The sequence below is a fragment of the Protopterus annectens genome, chromosome 6.part0, assembly GCF_019279795.1.
Source record: "Protopterus annectens isolate FY-2018-M chromosome 6.part0, PAN1.0, whole genome shotgun sequence".
NCBI lineage: Eukaryota > Metazoa > Chordata > Ceratodontiformes > Protopteridae > Protopterus > Protopterus annectens.
In genome coordinates, this window is record NC_056737.1 from 1,125,166,756 (window position 1) to 1,125,188,575 (window position 21,820).

Genomic DNA, 21,820 nt, shown 5'->3' on the forward strand with positions numbered 1-21,820 from the left:
GTAGACATGTCTGAGAGACTAACAGATCAGAGAATAACAGACATACACAAACTGGTCTCATTCCTTTTCAACAACAACAGAATCAAAGCCAGGTTAGTTCTGAAAGTGTTGGGAATTATGGCGGCCATACCTCTGCTTCCATTAGCCAGATTCCACATGAGAATCCTTCAATGGATGCTCTTTACACAATGGTCATACCAGCAACTTCCAATGTCCCACACCATTATGATCACGCAGGCAGAAATCATCTCATGTGGTGGATGTCTTCCCCCCAGCTCTGGTTGGGAAGCCCCTTTGTTCCTCCCTCCGGTTGCTACTCTGACAACGGACGCCTCCCTGATCGGGTGGGGGCATTATCAGGGCAGGACGGTCCAGGGCACATGGCAACCAGACGAATGCCACTTGCACATAAATGTTCTGGAGATGAGAGCAGTGCTTTTAGCGTTGCAAGCCCTTCAAGACTCTCTTCCCTTGGGAACGATTGCAATCCAGACAGACAACATGTCTGTAGTGTGGTACATCAACAAACAAGGCGGAACCAGGTCCTACCCCTGTGTTGAGAAGCACTCAGATTGTGGCAATGGGCGATTTCTTCTCAGCGGTTTCTGATAGCAACGCACATCCCCAGGAAGTCCAATCAAATCGCGGACAAGTTGAGCAGAGCTATCCTCATGCCTCACGAGTGGTCTCTGAAAGACTCTGTTGTGAGAGAAATTTTTCTCAAGTGGGGTCAGCCTTGCTGCGATCTTTGCTACTCCCAAAACAGCAAGTGCAGAGATTATTTCACTCTATTCCCTTTACCAGGCCAACCCAGCAGAGACGCCTAGTCCAAGTTTGGCCCCGGGACTTCTGTATGCATTTCCTCCCTTCCCACTAATCTGTCAAGTGATACAGAAGCTATCGCTCAGAAGGCCTCGTTGATCCTCATTGCTCCTTACTGGCCTCGACAGGTGTGGTTCCCCTTTCTACATCAATTTCTATTGGAGCGACCTTGGCATCTGGACCTAGTTCCAGATCTTTTGATCCATCAGTCGGGTCAGTTTCATCGCTCCCTTCCCTCTCTGAACCTCACTGCTTGGTTCCTCCAGTTCCAACCTTAGCCAGGCTTCCTCAATTATCTCACTCTGTTCGAGATATTTTGATGGCTTCCCATAAATCTTCCACTCGGAAGATTTATTTGAGTAAGTGGAAACGCTTCACATATTGGGCTCAAAGAAGGGACATAGATCCTTTCACTGCTTCCATCCAAATGGTCCTTGATTTTCTAGCTGAACTCTTCCATGCAGGTTCATCTCCTTCTACTCTTAAAGTTCAATTGGCAGCTATTTCTAACTTTCATGTGGGTATTTCTGAGTCTGCCTTAATGTCCCACAAGCTTTGCAAAGCCTTTTTGAAAGGAGTTTTTCTTCTCAGACCTCCTATAAGAAATCCTCCTTCTCCTTGGGACCTAAATTTAGTTCTTAGTTCTTTGATTCTTCCCCCTTTCGAACCTGCAGCCTCCTGTTCTTTAAAATTGCTATCATGGAAGACTCTCTTTTTGGTAGCTATTACTTCAGCTAGAAGAGTTTCAGAACTTCATGCACTCAGCTGTCGACCTCCTTATCTATTGTTCCATAAGGACAGGGTATCCTTACGAACCATCCCGTCCTTTTTGCCTAAGGTAGTCTCGACGTCAAACCTAAATCAAAGCATTGACCTCCCTGTCTTTTTTCCAGAATATTCCAATAGGTCTGAACAAAAATTACACTGGCTAGATGTTCATTGTCAATTGAGATACTATTTGGATAGAACAAAACAATTCAGAAAATCTGACCAGCTGTTTGTCTCCTATGCAGAAGGCAGAAAGGGACTTTCAGTTTCAAAGGTATCATTATCTAGATGGCTAACATCTCTGATTTCCCTTGTTTATGAAATTAGACACCAAAAGCTGCCTAATAAACCTAAGGCCCATTCCACCAGAGCTTTGGCTACTTCTTTAGCCTTCCAAGACAGACTGCCTATTGACACCATTTGTGCAGCGGCTACTTGGGCTACTCCTCACACTTTCATTTCTCATTATAAGTTGGATTTAGCTTCTAGGCATAGAGCTAACTTTGTTTCCACTGTTCTCAGGAGTCTGTTCCGTTAGGCCACCGGGACAAGGTGCTAGGACGGTCCCATCCAGCAAGAATGAAGGCGAGATAGACAACTTAACATATAGAAGTTATGTTCTTACCATAACGTTCCATGTTAGTTGTCTTCTTCTCGCCTTCTTCTTGCGTCCCACCCTCCTTCCCCCTGGCCTGGACAGACCTAGAGGAGTTGTGATTGTGACCTCTCTTTCTACCACCTCTTTTATTAGGCATATGCTGTTGTGCATATTTCCTGGATCAGGATATAGGTTACCCTTCTTTCTCCCTGGTTTTAGAGGTGGACTTTGTTTATAGTTATTCTGATACTATTATAAGCTGGGGTTAGCTTACAAACGAGATCTGAGGTAACTCACGCCTAGCATTGTGGGATATAAGGGGAGCCTCGAGCCGGTGGAACCAACTCTCGAGCTTTTAGAGTGGCCGAGTCGGAGCCGAGGTCGGCTCCGAACCCCATCCAGCAAGAAGAAGGCGAGAAGAAGACAACTAACATGGAACGTTATGGTAAGAACATAACTTCTATTTTCCCTGTCTCTTTCAAGTTGTTTAAGGATCACAACAGACTTTTGGGTTCTGTCCATTATTTAACAGGGATGGTTCATGGTTTGGAAATCTCTTCCTCCTTTTGGGCATTCCTCAGCCTCCTTGGAAACAGCTTCCTCTTTTCTCAGAAGTGCTCCATTTTCTTTTTGACCCAGGGCACCATTCAAGCTGTGCCTCTACCCAGGTAAGGATTTTTTTTTTTATTCCAAAATGTTTTTGGTTCCCAGAAAGGAGGGCACTTGGAAACAAATTCTGGATTTTTCCTAGCTCAACACCTTTTTCAAGATCCCTTCCTTTCAGATTTGTCTTTTCAGACTTTATTTCTCCTACCCCAGGCCTTTCTGGTCTTTCTGGGTCTGAAGGATGCCTTCTTCATATCCCCATCCATCCCCTTTCCAGGAAATGTCTACATTTCTGTGTTTCTTCCTTACATTTTCAGTTCTCTGCTTTCCTCTTTTGGCATCTCTACTGCCCCAAGTGTATTTATCAAATGCATTGCTCCTGTCATTGCCTTTTACAGGATGAGAGGAGTTCACATCTTTCCCTACCTGGACAATCTGCTCATTCAAGCGTATTCCTCCAACACTCTGCTTCAGGATTTCAAGTTTACCATTTCCTTGTTACAGAGTCTGGGGGTTACCATAAACTTCCAGAAAATCAGCTCTGACACCTTTTTCTCATCATATTTTCTTTGGCTGTAGGCTTCAGACCATACCCATGCTGGCATATCTTCCTGCCCTCAAGGTCCTGTATCTCCTTCCTCTGACTTCAGTCACAGCAAGGGAATTTCTCAGGTTCATGGCATCTATCATTCCCATGCTCCTAATGGCCATGCTTCACATGAGAAAGCTTCAGTGGTACCTCAAATCAGTGTGGCTTCAACATCGCAACCACCAGGACTTCCTGGTACCCTTCCTTCCATGTCTCAACCTCGAGGTTCATTGATGGATTCGTCAACCTTCTCTCAACCTGGGGCTTCTCTTCCAAGCTCCAGTCCCAACTCAAGAGCTTTTTACAGATGCCTCGGACGGGATCAGGGGGCCTCCTTCAGCTCTGTCAAGGTTCAGAGTGTCTGGCCTCTTCATCAGAGATTGGACCATATATAGAAGAGGAGGGCTCTGCTTCTAGCTTTTCATTAACTCTTTCATCCCAGGCCCCTCAAAAATTTCACAGACAATACCACAATGATGTGGTATGTCAACTAGCAAGGAGGCACAAGGCCCTATATTCTTGGCAGACTAGCTCTTCAGGTCTGAGATATAGCTGTCCATTTTCAAGTGACTCTTCAGGTTTTCCCCTCAGAGTATAATCTAGTGGCAGACTGTTTGAGCAGGTCTAGCACACAAGCTCACAAATGGATGCTTCACAGAGAGGTATTCTTCAGGTAGATCTTTTTGCCTTCACTCTGAACAGACAAATTCCTGTCTTCTTTTCCAGAGTCCCAAGTCCTTTAGTTTGGAAAATGGATGCCCTGTCTTTTCCTTGGAAGGGGATGTTTCTGTACACTTTCCCTCCCCTTCATCTCTTACCTCAAGTCTTGTACAAGATCAGGCAGTGACTCCCTTTCAGGCCAGACGCCATTGGTTCTCCCTTCTTTTTTCACTTGGCCAGAGGCAATTAACTCAAGATGTAATGGGATCCTATCTCGCCTACATTCATAACTGATGGGTCCGGAGCCGATCCGTCGGCTCCGACTCGGCCACTATACACTAGAGCGAAGTCTCTCATTGGCTGGGCTACCCCTTATCCCATAATGCACCACACCTGCTTCCCCAGATCTCGTTTGCCACTTTTCAAGCCGGACGTGGTCTCGACTTGGCTAGAGCCAAGTGATTTTTCTTGACCTTTTGGTCATTTTTGACTAGGGTTTCTGTCAGGATTTGAACAAACAGCTGTTTTAACAGCTTTGTGAGTGTTTGTGGTCAGTTTGGTGTAAAATTTAATTTTATTCCTTTTCGTGCTACTAGTGGACTGGGCAAGGCCCGTTTAAGTTAGAGGGCCTTTGCCCTTATTGTGTATTCTCTTTTTTTCTTGTAGTGTGACTGAATTAGTTTTCGGGCTAAACCCGTTTAAGTTAGAGGGCTTTAGCCCACATAGTTCCTTCTCTGTGTGTTTGACCTGTTGTGTCGGGCTAAGCCCGTTTAAGTTAGAGGGCTTTAGCCCATACATTTGTTACTGTTTTTTTCCTTGTTGTCAGTTACCTGTTTTTTTTCTTCTGAAAATGTCTAAGGAGCAAAAGTTAGGCTTCAAAAAGTGTACAAAATGTAATTATAAAATGTCTATTACAGACAGCCATGCTGTCTGCGTGTACTGTTTAGGGCCTAAACATTTACAGGATACTTGCAGTGTGTGTCACGCTTTTTCCTCCAGGGTTCTCCAGGAGAGAAAAAAACAAATTGATACTTAGGGGTTTGATTAAGCCTTCATTTGAAGAAGCTTTGGCTTCATCTCCAGCTTCAAAAAAGAAGAGATCGTCGGCTCCGACCAGTCCGTCGGGCCCGACACCCAAGAAGCATAGATCGTCAGCTCTGACCAGTCCGTCGGACCTGACAGCTAAGAAACAAGGGTCGACTTCTTCTTCCTCGGCTCCAATGGCTTCGGAGCCGATGGCTGAAGGGTCTGCCTCGGTGCTTCTTTCCTCGGCTCCATTGGTGTCGGAGCCGCAGGTTAGTGCATCGAGAGGCCAATCACCTACCTCGGCTCCCTTGGTCTCGGAGCCGTTGGAGGTGTGCAGCTCAGACTCTTCCCCCTCGGCTCTGGAGCCTCCTTCGGCACCGACACTGTTGCAAACGGTCCCGGTCTCGGGTCCGATAGTGCTGGAACCCTTTCGGAGCCGATCCCCTGCTTTGTCGGAGCCGAGGCAGAAGTCTTCTCGGCCCCAATCTGTTTCCTCCAAATCCTCTAGGTTATCGGATTCGGATTTGGATAGGGTTATCCAGAGGCTGTTCCAGTCCCCAGCTTTTACTAAAATGATCTCGGCTCCAGCCCACGCGGCTTCGGAGCAGACTCCACATCCCATGCATTTGATTCCTCCTCCGACCCCCTTGGAGCCGTTGGAGTCGGTGCAGGTAGAACGGAGCGGAATCGGCCAGTCGGAGCAGGGACCCCCTCAGAGTTTCTCTGCTCCGACTTTCATTCCTACCCTGTCCTCGGTGTCAGGGTTTGGTACCAGGTCTTCCTGGGCGGGGGCCAAGGGCAACACTGTAGAGCTCGCCTCTTCGATGCCCAGTCTTCCCCTCGGAGCATCGGCCGCAGGTATTCCCGGTACCGCCGTGGTCTCTCAGCAAGTGCCCTCTGCAGAGTCTGGAGGTCCTGCTTTTGAGGCCATGAGGAGTGCACTGGCCATGTCCTTGCCGATTCAGCAGGTTTCTTCCTCACCGTCCCAAGTTTTGGGTACTGGTGCCTCTGGAGACATTCTTTCCCACGACAGTGGGGCCCCAGGGCCTGAGGATACCCCCTTGGGGGGTTCCCTTCTTCCGGGGGGTCCTTCTGAATCTGCTTTGGATGAACCCCCAAGGAAGAAACTGTTTAAGAGGAAGCACGTTGATTCCCAAGATGAATCCGTCACTTCAGATACTGACCTCGATGATGCGGAGGGGTCCCCTAAATCGTCCTCGGATGACGTCTCTTTCTCGGATATCCTTGAGATCTTGAGACAGAGAGGCGATTGGCAATCCAACGCCCCTACCGCTGAGGAGTCAGTTTTCCTCAAGGCCTTTGGGGCCCAGCCTTCCTCCTCCTGGGTGTCTCCACCCTTCGACGAGTTATTGGACCTAATCTCTCGGAGGTTGTGGGAGCATCCTGATACGGTGGAACCGGTGCCTGCCAGACCCAATAAGTTTCTTTCAGCCCCTCCCCAGAAGGAATTCCTCACTAAGGGTGTTGCAGTTGATGCTATGGTGGTGGCATCTGCCACTCAGCAGGACGTGGCAGAGGCTTCAACGTCTATTCATCCTCCTAATAAGGATTCTAGGAGCATGGATAGGTACGGGAAGCGTACCCTTTCTTCAGCGACCTTTACCATGCGGTCGCTGAACTATCTATGTCATTTTACAAGGCTCCAAAGGGACCTCCTCAAGGAGTTAGGAGAGTCCCTTGTGGGTAACCTTCCTGAGGCGTTAGCACAGACCGTAGGTGCCCAGATGACTACCCTAACTTCTATTGTCAACTCGTCCATGAGGCTCATTTGCTATGCAGCCGAAGGGGCGAGTAGAGCAGCGGGTACAGGAGTGGCTCTTAGGAGACAAGCCTGGTTACGCTTGTGTCCACTCGCGTAGGCCTTTAAGTCTTCCTTCGCCGACGCCCCCTTTGATGGGTCTTCTTTGTTTGGACCAAAGGTGAAGGACACTCTGACTCGGTGCGAGCAGGAGGGCAAGACCTTGACTGCCGTTGGGGCCCCTTTTTCCGCTCCCTCTAGACCTTATCCCAAGGCCCAGAGAGGAGGGAAAATGTAGTTCAGGAAATCCCAAAAGTTCTTCTCTACTCCACCGAGTGATCCCCCCTCCAGAGGCAGGGGGGGATTCAGGAAGACGCCGCCCTAGAGGTGGCAGAGGCCCCCATTACTCTGGAGACCGCGACTCCTTTCGTGGTTCCTCCTACCCTCAACGTCCCTAGGATGTGGCCCGGCTGTGCTTCTCCGGAGCCGTCGGGTCGTTTTGCGAAACACCCACAGGCTTGGGAATCGATAACCAAGGATCAGTGGGTGCTTCGCATTGTAACCGGAGGTTACCTCATCCCCTTTTTCAAGCCCCCTCCTCCTACAAGGAGAATTCCGGACGTGCCACCCAGTCAGCGGGATCTGGCAACCGAAGAAGTTTCAAAGCTGCTAAGCAAAGGGGTCATCCAGCCTGTCCCCGCTGACCAGATCGGATCAGGAACTTACTCAAGATTATTTTTGGTGCCAAAAAAGACAGGGGACGTAAAGCCCATTTTGGACCTCAGCCTTTTAAATCGTTTTGTCAAGAAGTCCAAGTTCCGGATGGTCACCCTTCAGTCCATTCTCCCGTTATTGGCGAAGGACGTCTGGATGTGCTCCATAGACCTCAAGGACGCTTACTATCACATATTGATACATCAGGAGTCCAGGAGTCATTTACGCTTCCGCCTAGGAACCAGTCATTTTCAGTTTCGTGCACTGCCCTTTGGTCTCACCACAGCCCCCAGGGTGTTTACCAAGTGTCTGGCAGTGGTGACAGCTCACTTGAGATGTCACGGATTCCAAGTGTTTCCCTATCTCGACGACTGGCTCCTCACTGCCACCTCCAAGCATCTATTGATTCGAGCACTGATGGCCACAGTAACCTTGGGTCTCTCGCTGGGAATCACCTTCAATTGGAAAAAATCTGTGCTGCAGCCATCTCAGCGTATCACCTTTATAGGCACAGAGTTAGACACAAAAAGGATGTGGGCATTTTTGCCATCAGAGAGAATTCTGGTTCTACAATCATAGGTTCTAAATTTGTTACCTAAATCTCGAGTTCCTGCCAGACAGATTCTTCAGTTATTGGGTTCGATGGCTGCATCTATCCTCCTAGTACCATTAGCCAGGCTACACATGCGGGTGCTGCAATGGCTATTATCGGTTCAATGGTCATACCAAGAACTTCCCCACCTAGTTCTGATTACGGACAGTTGTCGTCGGGACCTCCGTTGGTGGCTATGTCGGTCCAACCTGGACCGGGGGCGTCCTTTCGCCCTTCAGCCCCCTGTTGCTACAGTGACCACGGACGCCTCCCAGATAGGGTGGGGGGGGTCATTATCTGGACAGGTCTGTCCAAGGCACTTGGCAGGATTGCGAAGCGCATCTTCACATCAATATCCTGGAAATGAGAGCGGTGCTTCTGGTTTTACAAGCACTTCATCATGCTCTCCCCCAAGGTACTATTGCGATTCTATCCGACAACATGTCGGTAGTTTGGCACATAAATAAGCAGGGGGGAACCAGGTCCTATCCCCTTTGCAGGGAGGCCATGAGAGTATGGCGCTGGGAAATAGCCTCTCGACATTTCTTAGTAGCCACGCACATTCCGGGAAAAGCCAATGTGATTGCAGACAGGCTCAGCAGGACTCTCCTGTTGCCCCACGAGTGGTCCCTCAACAACAGAGTGGCTGCGCAGATCTTCACCAAATGGGGTCTCCCTTGTTGCGACTTGTTCGCCAGCCCCAACAATGCGAAGTGCAGAGAGTTCTTCACTCTGACACCCTCTCAAGGACAGTCTCCCAGGGACGCTCTAGCCCACAATTGGCCCCCCGGTCTGCTTTATGCCTTCCCCCCGATTCCCCTTCTCCCAAAGGTGATTCAGAAGGCTCTTCATGTTGGATGCCACATGATTTTGGTCGCCCCACATTGGCCCCGTCAGGTTTGGTTCCCATTTCTCCAGAAGTATACGGTACAGGGCCCCTGGATTCTGGACCCAGTGCCAGATCTGTTATCCAATCCATCGGGACACTGTCATCCGTCCCTCCGGTCGCTGCGACTGGCTGCTTGGTTACTCCACTTCCATCCTTAGTTAGAGATCTTGTCTTCTTCCCACAAGCCGTCTACCGTTAAGCTGTATTCCAGCAAATGGAAAAGGTTTGTTTGTTGGGCCCAGCAGCGAGGCATTGATCCTCTTAGGTCTTGGAATTTCTTGCTTCATTGTTTCATTCTGGCTCTTCAGTCTCCACACTTAAAGTTCAACTGGCGGCTATATCTAATTTTCATGTTGCTATAGAGCCTTCTTTAATGGCTAACAGACTTTGCAAGTCCTTTCTTAAGGGAGCCTGGCTCCTCAGGCCTCCTATGGCTCATCCCGTGCCCCCTTGGGACTTAAATTTGATTCTGGCTTCCTTAACTGCCCGTCCCTTTGAGCCGGCAGCCACTTGTGATGTAAAATTCTTGTCATGGAAAACTGCTTTTCTAGTGGCAATAACTTCTGCTAAGCATGTTTCAGAGCTTCACGCTCTCTGTTCTTCCCCTCCTTATTTGATCTTTCACAAAGACAGAGATTCCCTTAGATTGAATCCATCCTTTTTGCCTAAGGTAGCATCCCCTTTATGTATTCAGCAATCATTGGAGCTCCCAGTTTTCTTTCCAAATTTTTCTAATGGAGCAGAATATACCTTCCACCAGTTGGATGTTCACAGGCAACTGCGTTTTTACTTGGATAGGACCACTCAGACTCGAAAATCTGACCAACTGTTTGTGTCTTTTGCGGAGAATAGGTTAGGTCTTCCAGTTGCCAAAGCCACCATTGCCAAATGGATTAAGGATAGCATCTCTTTCATTTATTCCCAGTCAGGCAGAGAGTTGCCTTTCCCAGTCAAAGCTCATTCTACCAGGGCTATGGCCACCTCTGTAGCTTTTCATTCCAAAGTTTCAATAGATGATATTTGTGCGGCTGCTACTTGGTCTTCTCCGCACACCTTAATTTCTCATTACAAGCTTGATGTGGCTTCCCGAGGCAGAGTTTCATTTGGTTCCACATTTCTCAGGAGTGTGTTCCAGTGAGCCACCCGGGATTTTAGGTGCTAGGGACGCTGTCCCATCAGTTATGAATGTAGGCGAGATAGGATCCCATTACATCTTTTAGTTATGTACTTACCATAACTTTGGATGTATGGGATCCATCTCGCCTACATTCATACATACCCACCCTCCTTCCCCCTACCTTTTCGATTTGGAGGAAACATTGGTCTTGCTGAGCTCTTCTCTGGAAGGGCTCTAGTTGGTTACTGTTATTGGTATGTGTTTCTGTACCTATATGTATGTATGAAAGCGAACAAACAAGATCTGGGGAAGCAGGTGTGGTGCATTATGGGATAAGGGGTAGCCCAGCCAATGAGAGACTTCGTTCTAGTGTATAGTGGCCGAGTCGGAGCCGACGGATCGGATCCGGACCCATTAGTTATGAATGTAGGCGAGATGGATCCCATACATCCAAAGTTATGGTAAGTACATAACTAAAAGTTAACTCAGCAGGTAGATCATCTAACACGAGACGGGGTCTCTTATCCATCCTCACTTGTCCACTCTTCAGCTGACATTGTGGATGATAAGAATTTTGATCCCTTTCAGGCATCTATTTTTCCTGAGGAAGTGTTTTGGGTTTTGCAGAAAACCAGGAAACCCACTACCAGGAAATCATATATTTCCAAATGATAAAGATTTTCTGTCTGGTGTCTGTCTCACCATCAGGCCCCCCCCCCCCTTGGAGGTTTCTCTGGTTCCCTCTTATTTGTATGATCTGCTCTATGTCGGGTTAGCATATTCTTTTGTTAAATCTCACCTGTCAGCAATTTCTGCTTGTCTGCACTTACATCTCCCTTTGGCCTTAGATTTGAGGTCAAGCAGATTCATAAAGGCGTCCTTCCTATTAGGTCTCCCAGAAAGTCCATTCCGCCTTCTTGGGACCTTAATTTTGTTCTTGAAAGATTGACTTGGATTCCTTTTGAGACTGCTCTTCAGCTTCCTTACAACATTGTACTTGGAAGACTGTTCCCCTTTTGGCTCTCACTTCAGCCAAGGTAGTCTCTCAACTGTCATGGCCTTTCCTCCTTTCCTAGTTTTCCACAGAGGCAGGGTGTCTCTTTGTACTAATCCTTCTTTTATGCCCAGCGTGATTAATGAGATTTCCCTTAATCAGTGTGTTCAGCTTCCCTCTTTTTTCCCTTCTCTGCAGTCTGCCAGTGAGAAGGTTCTTAACACCTTCAATTTACATAGACAGCTCAGATATTATTTGGCCCCCAGTGAGAGATCCTCCACCTCCGTGGGATCTAAATTTGATTTTAGCTTCTCTAATTTTGCCCCCTTTCGAACCTGCAGCTTCTTGTTCCTTGAAGTTTTTATCTTGGAAAACCCTTTTTCTGGTAGCTCTTACTTCAGCCAGAAGAGTTTCGGAAATTCAGGCTCTTTGTATGCGTCCTCCGTACCTAGTGTTCCACAATGACAGGGTTGCTCTCAGGACTAATTCTTCTTTCCTTCCTAAAGTCTTTTCAGAGAATAACTTGAATCAGTCCACAGACCTTCCAGTGTTTTTTCCTAACCACACCAACAGGGCGGAATATAAATTGCATCACTTAGATGTTCACAGGCAACTATGCTTTTATTTGCATAGAACTAAGGACATCAGAAAATCGTACCAACTTTTCCTGTCTTATGCTGAGGGTAAACAAGGTCTTCCAGTCTCCAAAGTACCCTTATCCAGGTGGTTGACTACTATCATCATATTTATCTATCAACTGAGGAATAAAGAATTGCCAGTTAAACCAAAAGGTCACTCCACCAGAGCTTTAGCCACTTCTGTGGCCTTTCAGGCGAGGTTGCCCATGGAATCTATTTGTGCTGTGGCTACGTGGGCCAACCCACATACTTTCATTTTGCATTATAAGTTGGATGTGGTTTCCAGGAGCAGAGCTGATTTTGGTTCCACTGTTCTGAAGACTTTGTTCCGATGAGCCACCCAGGATTTTAGGTGCTAGGAACGCTGTCCCAACCAGCAAGAATGAAGGCGAGATAGACAACTTAACATAAAGAAGTTATGTACCTACCATAACATTCCATGTTAGTTGTCTTCTTCTCGCCTTCTTTCTTGCGTCCCACCCTCCATCCCCCTATTCTAGTGGACAGAGAAGAGTTCCTTATGGTTTTTCACTGGCTGAGTCTTCTCTGGCTGTTCCTTTCTGCCTAGGAGCCTCTCTGGTAGGATTATGCATTCTAGGATAGGATTCTTTCCTTATTATGTCTGCAGTTAGACTTACCAAACGAGATCTGGGTATCTAGCGCCAGGCATCATGGGATATAGGGTGACCTCGAGCCAGTAAACAGCTCTCGAGCTTTTGAAGATGGCCGAGTCACAGCTGAGGATCTGCTCCGAACCCAACCAGCAAGAAAGAAGGCGAGAAGAAGACAACTAACATGGAACGTTATGGTAGGTACATAACTTCTTTTTTCTTTTACCTCCTGAGGAAGCGTGCTCTAGGACAGGAGGGGACAGAAGAGTTTTGTCTAGTGGATGTGGAATAATTCACTGGAAAAGGATTTCTTCCCACTGCCATCTGTACTCTTTCTGAATCAGTCTCAGAACCCATTTGTTTGAAATTATCTAAAATGGAGATTCAGACTTTCTGGAAGGGATAAGTGACTGCCAGGGTGGATGTGGGGGACTAAGGCCCCTACATAGTCATTCTGACTTATTTGGCTGTCCTTTGTTTTTTCTGTTCTTGCATTCCTTTGGGAACATCCCTGCAATTGTTTTGCAAATGCCTGCTTACCAACATTTTGTTGAGACTGTTTTGTTTCTTGACAAAATTGTATGAGGGAGCAGAAAAAACATTGGAAAATTTAGAGGACGGCTGCAAAATCTGAGAGATTCCCTGTATCCGTTTTAGCCCTCTCATCACATTTTTAATCACCTCTGGCAGAAGGACCAGAAACTAAATCCCTGGGTCACGTCTGGGATAAGTGTATAAAAATTTGAAAGACTGAGGACATTTGTACATTCTGTGTACTTTCTTTGGTGCAGCAGGCTGTCTTTCAGTGAAACCAGAAATTGTGACAAATGCACATTCCAGTACTGGCAGCGCTGGGGGGATGGGAGGAGGTTTGGGGAATTTCATTTGTAACATTTCATAGTGTTTTCTGAGGGACTGAGAAACCTCAGTATTCTCTCACTGAAAACACTGGCACATTCTGGAAATAGTCTCAGAAAGAGAATCATTGACAGGGAGATTCAGAAAACAGGATCTCTGAGTCTGAATCAGAATTCTGAACAGAAAAAAATTGTATTTGTCCCATCACATTTTTCTCTTACCAGAAACCACGTGATAAGAAAGGTCAGTGACCTGTATACAAGAACCCAACTTAATAAACTACTTCTGTCCAGAGAAACTGGAGCAGGAAAATATATATGTTTAGTTTTCTTTTTGACAGGAAAATTAAGACAAACATGATTTTTCATGGCATCAGTATGACTGCAATAGCTTCCCCAGACATGGGCAAGACATTCTGGTTAAGCAGGGACACCTTGCCTGCCTTTTTTTCGAATACCAACAATAGTGGCTCTAGCTTGCCCACTAAGGGGATCCCAACAGCCACAGAGGACATAGCTAACCTGTGGTCCTTAGTGGCTTTGTGGGAAACACCAGAGGGATCAGAGGAAAAAGTGTTCTGGGAAAATCAGCTTTGGCCACAGCAGTCACCCATCTGTGGCTCAGGCAAATTGCTAGCCTCTTGTGGTGGCAAAGGCTGTTTAGTTAACTTTTTCTTTTTTTTTTTTTTTTTTTTCTTTTGGCTAAAGGAAGGACTGGTAGTTTGTTACATGGTCAGGCCAAAAATTATGCCTTCTTCCTGTGAAAAATAAGCAGCTTAAGTTGGTAAAATTTCAAAAGTAGTATTGAGTCACTTTCCCAACAAAAACACAGTAAAAAGCACTCTGATACACCTTGCCAACCCCAAAAATAATTCAAACACAGTTTCTCCATAGAAAAAAATATTTTAGACTGTATAAATCAACTTTCAAACTGCGAAACACCAAAGTGTGCTGCTGTTTAAAAATACAGCAAAGTCTCATTATAGCCAATAAAAATACATACTCCTAGCAAAGAAAAACACTTTCCCAGGAAAAAATCACTTTTCCACATAGGAAAGTAAATTTAAACATTCAAACTAATATGGAATAAAAAGTAGCCGTGAACCAAATCCACAACACACCTTTAATGACTAGTACAATCACAAATATAGCGATAGTTGAGCGCTTTCACCCCCAAAACTAATTTTTTCACTTTCTACTTCAAAGATACAGTTCTGGTTAGCAATTCTAGATAATCTAACACACTGTCATTTTGATGGATAGTGTGGCAGCTGTTAAAATGTAAGAAACTATTAGAATATGTAGGTTTTCTATAAATGGACGAATCAAAACCTCTCTTTACCCTGTTTTTAGTTAAAGAAATAGTCAAATGATTGATTTTATCAAAACTAAATTCCATAGTGAATTTTAACAAATCCAGTCATGGACTCTAAATATTGAAGGGATTGATTCAATTTATCAACTGTTCTTGTCCAAAAAAATAACAATATTGTCCAAGAAACATCCATATAAAGACCAACAATTGAGAGGGAGATACATATTAATTTTCCCAAAAAGCCATTATCGACTTAGCAAACATGGGAGCACACGACGTCCCCATGCCCCTCCTTGTTACTTAAACAGATAACCTTCAAAAATAATAAAATTGTTACTCAGAACCAAATCCCTTAAGACTTTTAATGTCATAATTCTATTGTGGTCCAGTTTAGTGTTGAAATAAAAAAATTCATAAAACCAATCCAAACACAGATTGTGGGGGATAACAGAATATTAAACCAAGAAGAAACTTCTCAGTGTGGAGGGTGTGATGTTTGCATCCTAAATTAGATTAAGCAGTTAGTTCACTTAATAAAAATCAAACTGTAAACTATAACTTTAAAATACCCAAATAGAAAATGGTTGGTAGTCCACAGTTGAGGTAAAAATGGAATATTCTTTATTGAAACACACAAACAAGTGATCCTAGTTGAGTTTAATGGAAAACATCAAAAACATTCCTTATATATATATATATATATATATATATATATATATATATATATATAAAATCAGGTTGTTTGGAGCAAGGGAGTAGTTACAGAGGGTGGTTCTGTTAAGAACAATAAAAGCATTAAAATCATTCCTTTAGTCAAGTCCCCCTTAACACCATAGTGTAATCAGAGACTGTGCTAACTAAAAGTGAATTTAGAAAGCTAGAGAAAAATTATAATCTAAGACTAGTTTATTAACAATTTGTATAGGCTAACCAACTAATCAAAACTATTAAGAAACTAAAAAATGACTAGCTGTCTAACAAAAAGATCTACCAACGGACATCTATCAGAATAAATATACAACTTTGTCACAAAGACATGCATCTGGAACATTTCTCCCCGGGCCTCCTCTGAAAATTGGCTTTGTTCCAAGTCGGACTTTCCCGGTTAACAAATGTTAAATAAAATAAACTTTTAACAAAGATTGCTTTCGTATCAAATAAATACTTCATCAGTTTTGTGTGTCAAAAACAAATCATAATATGAATGAACTTGTATAGATATACAACTGAAAACCTAAGTAGGATGAAAAACATAAAAATAAATGCTAAGCTGGAAATACAATGATAAATGTTAAAGTACTATCGGATCTGTTAAAGTGTGTCATCTAACTAAGAAAACAATTAGTTTAAGAGTGTAAGATTGCACTTGAGTAATTGCAACATTTAAAGCAGAAAGAAAAAAAAGAAAAAGACTAGCCCCATGCACTCGTTGTGCACTATCAGACTAGCCCCATGCACACGTTGTCAGACTAAGCCCATGCACACGTTGTGCACTATCAGACTAGCCCCATGCACACGTTGTACACTATCAGACTAGGCCCATGCACACGTTGTGCACTATCAGACTAGCCCCATGCACATTGTGTGCACTATCAGACTTTCACTGCCTGAAAGGGAAAAAAATGTAACAAAAGTGGACAGTTTAAAATCTAAAGTGGCATTTAATGTGCAGCCATCAAAAATTATTAATATATACAAGACACCTAAAATATATCCTTTATAACATTGTAAGTTAGTGCTAAAAGAAGTAAACAGTGTTTGATATTTGCTTTTAAGCACAGTATAAGCAAGTAATGTCAGCATTAATCAGTCCCATATCAGTCTTTTAAAGTTTCAGCTGCCACAGTAGTTCACATTTTTCTAAAAGATTAGGGGATGCCTCCTTCCAGTTCCAAAAGGTCCACGTGGTGAATAATTTGAAATTTAAAGCCAGTGGGTCTTTTGTGCAGCAGCAGGTGCTGAGCCAGTGCGTTATTCTTGCACTTCGCTCTAATTTCAGAAAGATGGCCAGAAATCCCTTTTTAAGTGTGTTGAGCGTTTTCCCCACATAAAATGCTTCACAGTCATTGCAAACCACCTGCATTGAGTTAGTCACCTCCTGCTTTGGTTTTAATAATTTTCTTTAAATACGGCAGAACAACATGTTGCCCTCCTGTATGTGCTGACAAAAGATACAACTGGTTCTATACTTATTGGTACATTTATCCTTTGGTCTGGGCCTACCTTCAACCCAATTCCTGATGTTCCTGGCTTTCCTGTACACAAAGGAAGGAGCTTGTCCAAGGATGTCCATTAAATATGAGCTTTCAGTGATTATGGTGCAATTCTCTCTAATAACATTAACGATGCTGTAATAGTCAACAGTAAAAGTCAAGATACAACTGTCTTTTGATTTGTTGTCCATAGATTTCTTTAACACCCTCCTATAAGGCCTCTTAAGTGCTGGTGCATTTGTACTTTTTAGTTCAATTATAGGTTCCAAAATGCTTCTTAACATATTGTTTTCGTATCCCCTCACCAAAAAGTAATTTTCAAGTTCATTTAGGTTCTTAAGAACGGGTTCCATTTTTGTGGGGATCCTAGCCAACATATAGCACTGGGACTTAACAATGTTATATTTCATTCTGGTGGTATGGAGAGACTTTCTCTGCCCAGAAAATCCCAGGAATCCCTATAAAGATGTTGAATATTCAAGACTACTCCTTTAGGCTGCTGGTCAATAAATTGTGCTGTAGGAAATGTCTTTGATGCTTTTGCATCAACAATTGTTGAAAAAAGAGGATCCACCTGCTTTTTATGAATCCTAGGGATTCTAAAAATCATGGGAATTCTGGGGTTGTGTACATACAAATATTGAAACTCACTATACGAATTAAATTCATTCATCAAAAGTTCTTCCAATACCAAGTCGAGTTTCCTATATGCTATATTCATCTGATTAAGGGAAACTTCCTCAAAGGTGTCTCTATATAGCAATGTGAACATTCAGTTGCTATAATCGTTAACATTCATTGCCACAGCCCCCCCCCCATCTGATTTCATAATTCTAATTTGTTTATTATTGATAACAGTTTTTAGTAAAATCCAGTCATCATTAAATTGGCTGGGATAGACTTCTTATTGTTGTGATAAGTCATATTTCTGATTTCAACCTCACAAACCCTTTCAAATACTGAAATAATAGGATGTGCAGGAGGATTAAAAATGCTAGGCTTTTTACAACTTGGCTCATTCAAAAAATAATACTACTAACCCCAATATTAAAATAAAAACATAAATTTAGATGTTATGTAGTCCAATCTCGCCTTCATTCTTACCCATGGGTTCGGAGCTGAACCGCAGCTCCGACTCGGCCATACACTAGAGGTCTTCAATTGGCTCGTGGCTAAGAGGTATCCCATCATGCAACAGGTCTATTCCCAAGATCTCGTTTGCCACTCGTTACGCTCAGATGTGGTCTCGCTTTTGGCCGTGGTTAAGTATACTGTTTATAAACTTTTTATAAACTGTTGACTTGTTGTTGCTCAAAAAAGCTATTTTCATAGCTCTGTGTGTGTGGTAGTGGTGTTTACTGCCTTTGTTTTGCTTCTCTTGCTGTTTTTTGTGGCCTTGTCGTTGGCCGTTTTTGGTATCCCGTTCGTTTCCTTTCCCCAAGGGCTAGGCCCATTTAAGTTAGAGGACCTAGCCCTCCCTATTGTTTCTGTGTGGTCTTTGGTTGGTGCTCCATTCTATAAGCGTTTAATGTTGTTGTGTCTGGCTAGTGGTGCTATCCTGCTTTTGTTTCCCCGGGTTAGGCCCGTTTAAGTTAGAGGACCTAGTCCTCCCTGCTGTTTTTCCCGCCGGTTTCTAGGCCATTTTAGTTAGAGGCTCTGTTTCTCGTGCAGGGTTAGTTGGGTCTGGTGTGTGTACGTATTCCTTTCAGCATGTCCAAGGATTCTAAGGAACACAGGCCTTCGGGCTTTAAAAAGTGTGTTGAATGCAACAATAAAATGTCTTTGACTGATGGGCACTCTGTGTGCGTGTATTTCTTGGGGGCTATTCACCTCCAAGAGTCCTGCTTGTTTTGTCATTCCTTCAGTCCCCATGTGCTACAGGAGAGGAATAACAAGCTAATTTTTAAAGGACTGCTTAAACACTCCTTCGAGGAAGACTTGGCTAAGTCTTCCAGTGCATTATCCTCTCCAGCTAAAAAGGACAAAAAGACTTCTAAGAAGCGCTCTCCAGCTCCGTCCGTTTCTTCTGAGCCGCCGGAGAAAGTTGCTAGAACAGCTTCTCCTTCTTCGGTTCCATTGCCCTCGGTGCCAACAGAAGGTAGTGGTCTTGACTTAGTCCGTATTGGCTCCCAGCCTTTCGGAGCTGGTCACGGATATTTTGGTTTGGAGCCGGTCTCCTGTTATTCGACCGGTTTCTCCTTCATGCAAGTCCCCTTCTGTAGGTTGATCCAGATCTCCAACATTATCCTCCAGGTCTTCCAGGACCCTTTCCGATGAGGACATTGATAGGGTGGTGAAGAGACTGCTTCAGTCATCGGTGTTGGCCAAATTGATTTCTGCTCCGACCCAGTCGGCCCCAGAGCCTATGGCCTCTTCATCCTTTGTTGTTCATCCTTCGAGCCTTTCTCGGCCTTCGGAGCTAGAGCTGTCGGTTCCGACGGGTGCCGTTAGGTCGGTTCCAGTAGCCTTGCCTGGCCTCTCGGTTCCGATTTCTGCTCCATTACCCTGTCAGCGCCGTCCACGGTTCTCCGGTCGGACCCGAGGGGGAGGCATCGGATCGATCTTCATCGGTTTCGAGCCTTCCTCTCGGTGCTTCGGCTCGAGGGAGCTTTGACCCAACATCTGCTTCGAACCTCATCTTCTTGGTGCAGAGGGCTAGTACTGTTTCCTCTACAGTTAGTCGGCCTTCGCAGCCAGGGGGATCAGCCTTCAAGGTTATGAGGAGCGTGCTGGCCAGGTCAGCTGCATCCTATGGCACCAATACTTTGCCCCCTCCAGCACTGGTGTCAGTTTCGGTTCATGCTCTATCCATGGGCAGCAGAGACCCTAAGCCTCAGGATACCTCCATGAGTGGTCCCCAACTTTCTGACGTCTCCCCAGAGTTTTTGCGTGATGAGCCCGCCAGAAAGAGATTGTGTAAGAGGAAACACCTTGACTCCCCGAATGAGTCTCTCACAGACACTGACCTTGAGGAGTCGGGGTCCCCCAAGTCGTCTTATGAAGATATCTCTTTTTCAGATATCCTGGAGATTTTGAATCAGAGAGGCGGCTGGCCCTTCAGATCCCCTTCTGATGAGGAGTCGGTGTTCCTGAATGCTAAGATGAGATAAGATGAACTACTAGATCTTGCCTGTCGAAAGGTGTGGGAAACCCCTGACACTGTGGAACCAGTCCCTAGGAGACCCAATAAGTTTTTGTCTGCCCCCTCTGACAAGGAATATCTAATTAAAGGCATCCCAGTAGATGCCATGGTGGTGGCAACGGCAACCAAGAAGGAACTTGCTGAAACTTCGTCTACCGTCCATCTGCCTAACAAGGAGTCCTGGGCTATAGACAGGTATGGGAAGCATGTGTTTACCTCAGTGGCCTTTACATTGCAGTCGCTGAACTACTTGATGCATTTTACAAGGCTCCAGAGAGCTCTTTTAAAAGAGCTAGGAGATTCTCTACAGGGTAACATTTCTGATGCCATGGCACAGAAGGTCAATGCACAGATGTCTACCCTAAATTCCCTTACCAACTCCTCCATGAGGTTGATCTCATATGCAGCTGAAGGAGCGAGTAGGGCAGTGGGTTCCAGAGTCTCTCTCAGGAGACACTCCTGGATGCACCTGTGCAATTTTGCAGAGGCCTTCAAGTCTATGTTCACCAGCACCCCCTTTGATGGTTCATCGTTGTTCGGAACCAAGGTGAAGGACACTCTCACTTGGTGCAAACAGGAAGAGAAAACCCTGTCTGCCATGAGAGTCCATTTTTCCATGCCTTCTAGACCTTATCCCAGGGTCCAGAAGGGTGGGAATATGTGGTTCAGAAAGTCGCAGAGATTATTTCTGGGCGCACAAAGTGATTCCCACTCCAAAGGCAGGGGAGGGGTGGAAATTCAAATAGACGCCACCCTAGTGGCAGAGGAGGCCCGCGTAACCAGGGGGACCATGATTCCTTTTGTGGTTCTCCCTACCAGCGCTCTTGAAGAGAGGCCCGACTGTACGTCTCTGGAGCTGGTCGGGGGTCACATTTCTTTATACCCAGAAGCCTGGCAAGACATTACCCAAGACGACTGGGTATTAAAGATATTTTTCATAGGTTATCATATTCCCTTCTCTTCTCCTCCCCCCACCAACCAAGACAATCCCAGACATTCCACCCAGTCACAGGGATTCCGCAACTTTAGAAATAAAAAAGTTGCTGTCAAAGGGAGCCATCCAGCCTGTCCCCGCCAACCAAGTAGGATTAGGGACTTACCCCAGATTATTTTTGGTGCCGAAAAGAACGGGACCTGAGACCCATCTTGGATCTCAGCCAATTGAACCTTCATGTACAAAAGTCCAAGTTGGGCATGGTCACCTTACAGTCAATACTCCCTCTGTTAGGAAAAGATGTGTGGATGTGCTCCATCGACCTCAAAAATGCTTACTACCATGTCAAGATGGACAGGGCATCGATAAGTCATCTACGCTTCTGGTTGGGAGCCAGTCATTTTTAGTTCCGTGCTCTGCCCTTTGGTCTCACCACAGCCCCCAGGGTGTTCACCAAATGCATGGCAGTGGTAACGGCTCACTTGAGACGTCAGGGATTCCAAGTGTTTCCGTACCTGGACGACTGGCTCCTTTCTGCCACCACCAGGCATCTACTGTTACAGACCAGGGATGCCACCATTACACTGTGCCAAAGGTTAGGGATTACTCTAAATTGGGAAAAATCTGCCTTGTTGCCGTCGCAGCGTGTCACTTTTATTGGTGCTGAGCTAGATACGGTGCTCATGAAGGCCTTCTTACCAGAAGAGAGAATTCAGGCTCTACAACAGCAGGTCTACACCTTACTACCATTGAGGAAGGTCAAGGCAAAAGTGGTCCTCAAGTTATTAGGGACCATGGCTGTCACGATCATGCTAGTTCCACTTGCCAGACTGCACATGAGGGTTCTTCAGTGGCTGCTTTTCGCCCAATGGTCACTACAGCATCTTCCACTCTCCCATTCTATTCTGATTACAGACACGTGCAAGCGGGATCCACGCTGGTAACTTCAGGCCAGCAATCTCAACGTGAGCAAGCC

At 45.3% G+C, this 21,820-nt stretch overlaps 1 protein-coding gene across 1 annotated transcript in view; it reads left to right on the plus strand.

Annotated features, from left to right (window-relative positions):
* The window catches only part of LY75 (lymphocyte antigen 75), a 3,856,564-nt gene that overhangs the window by 2,099,656 nt on the left and 1,735,088 nt on the right, over positions 1-21,820 (plus strand). The window lies entirely within an intron of this gene.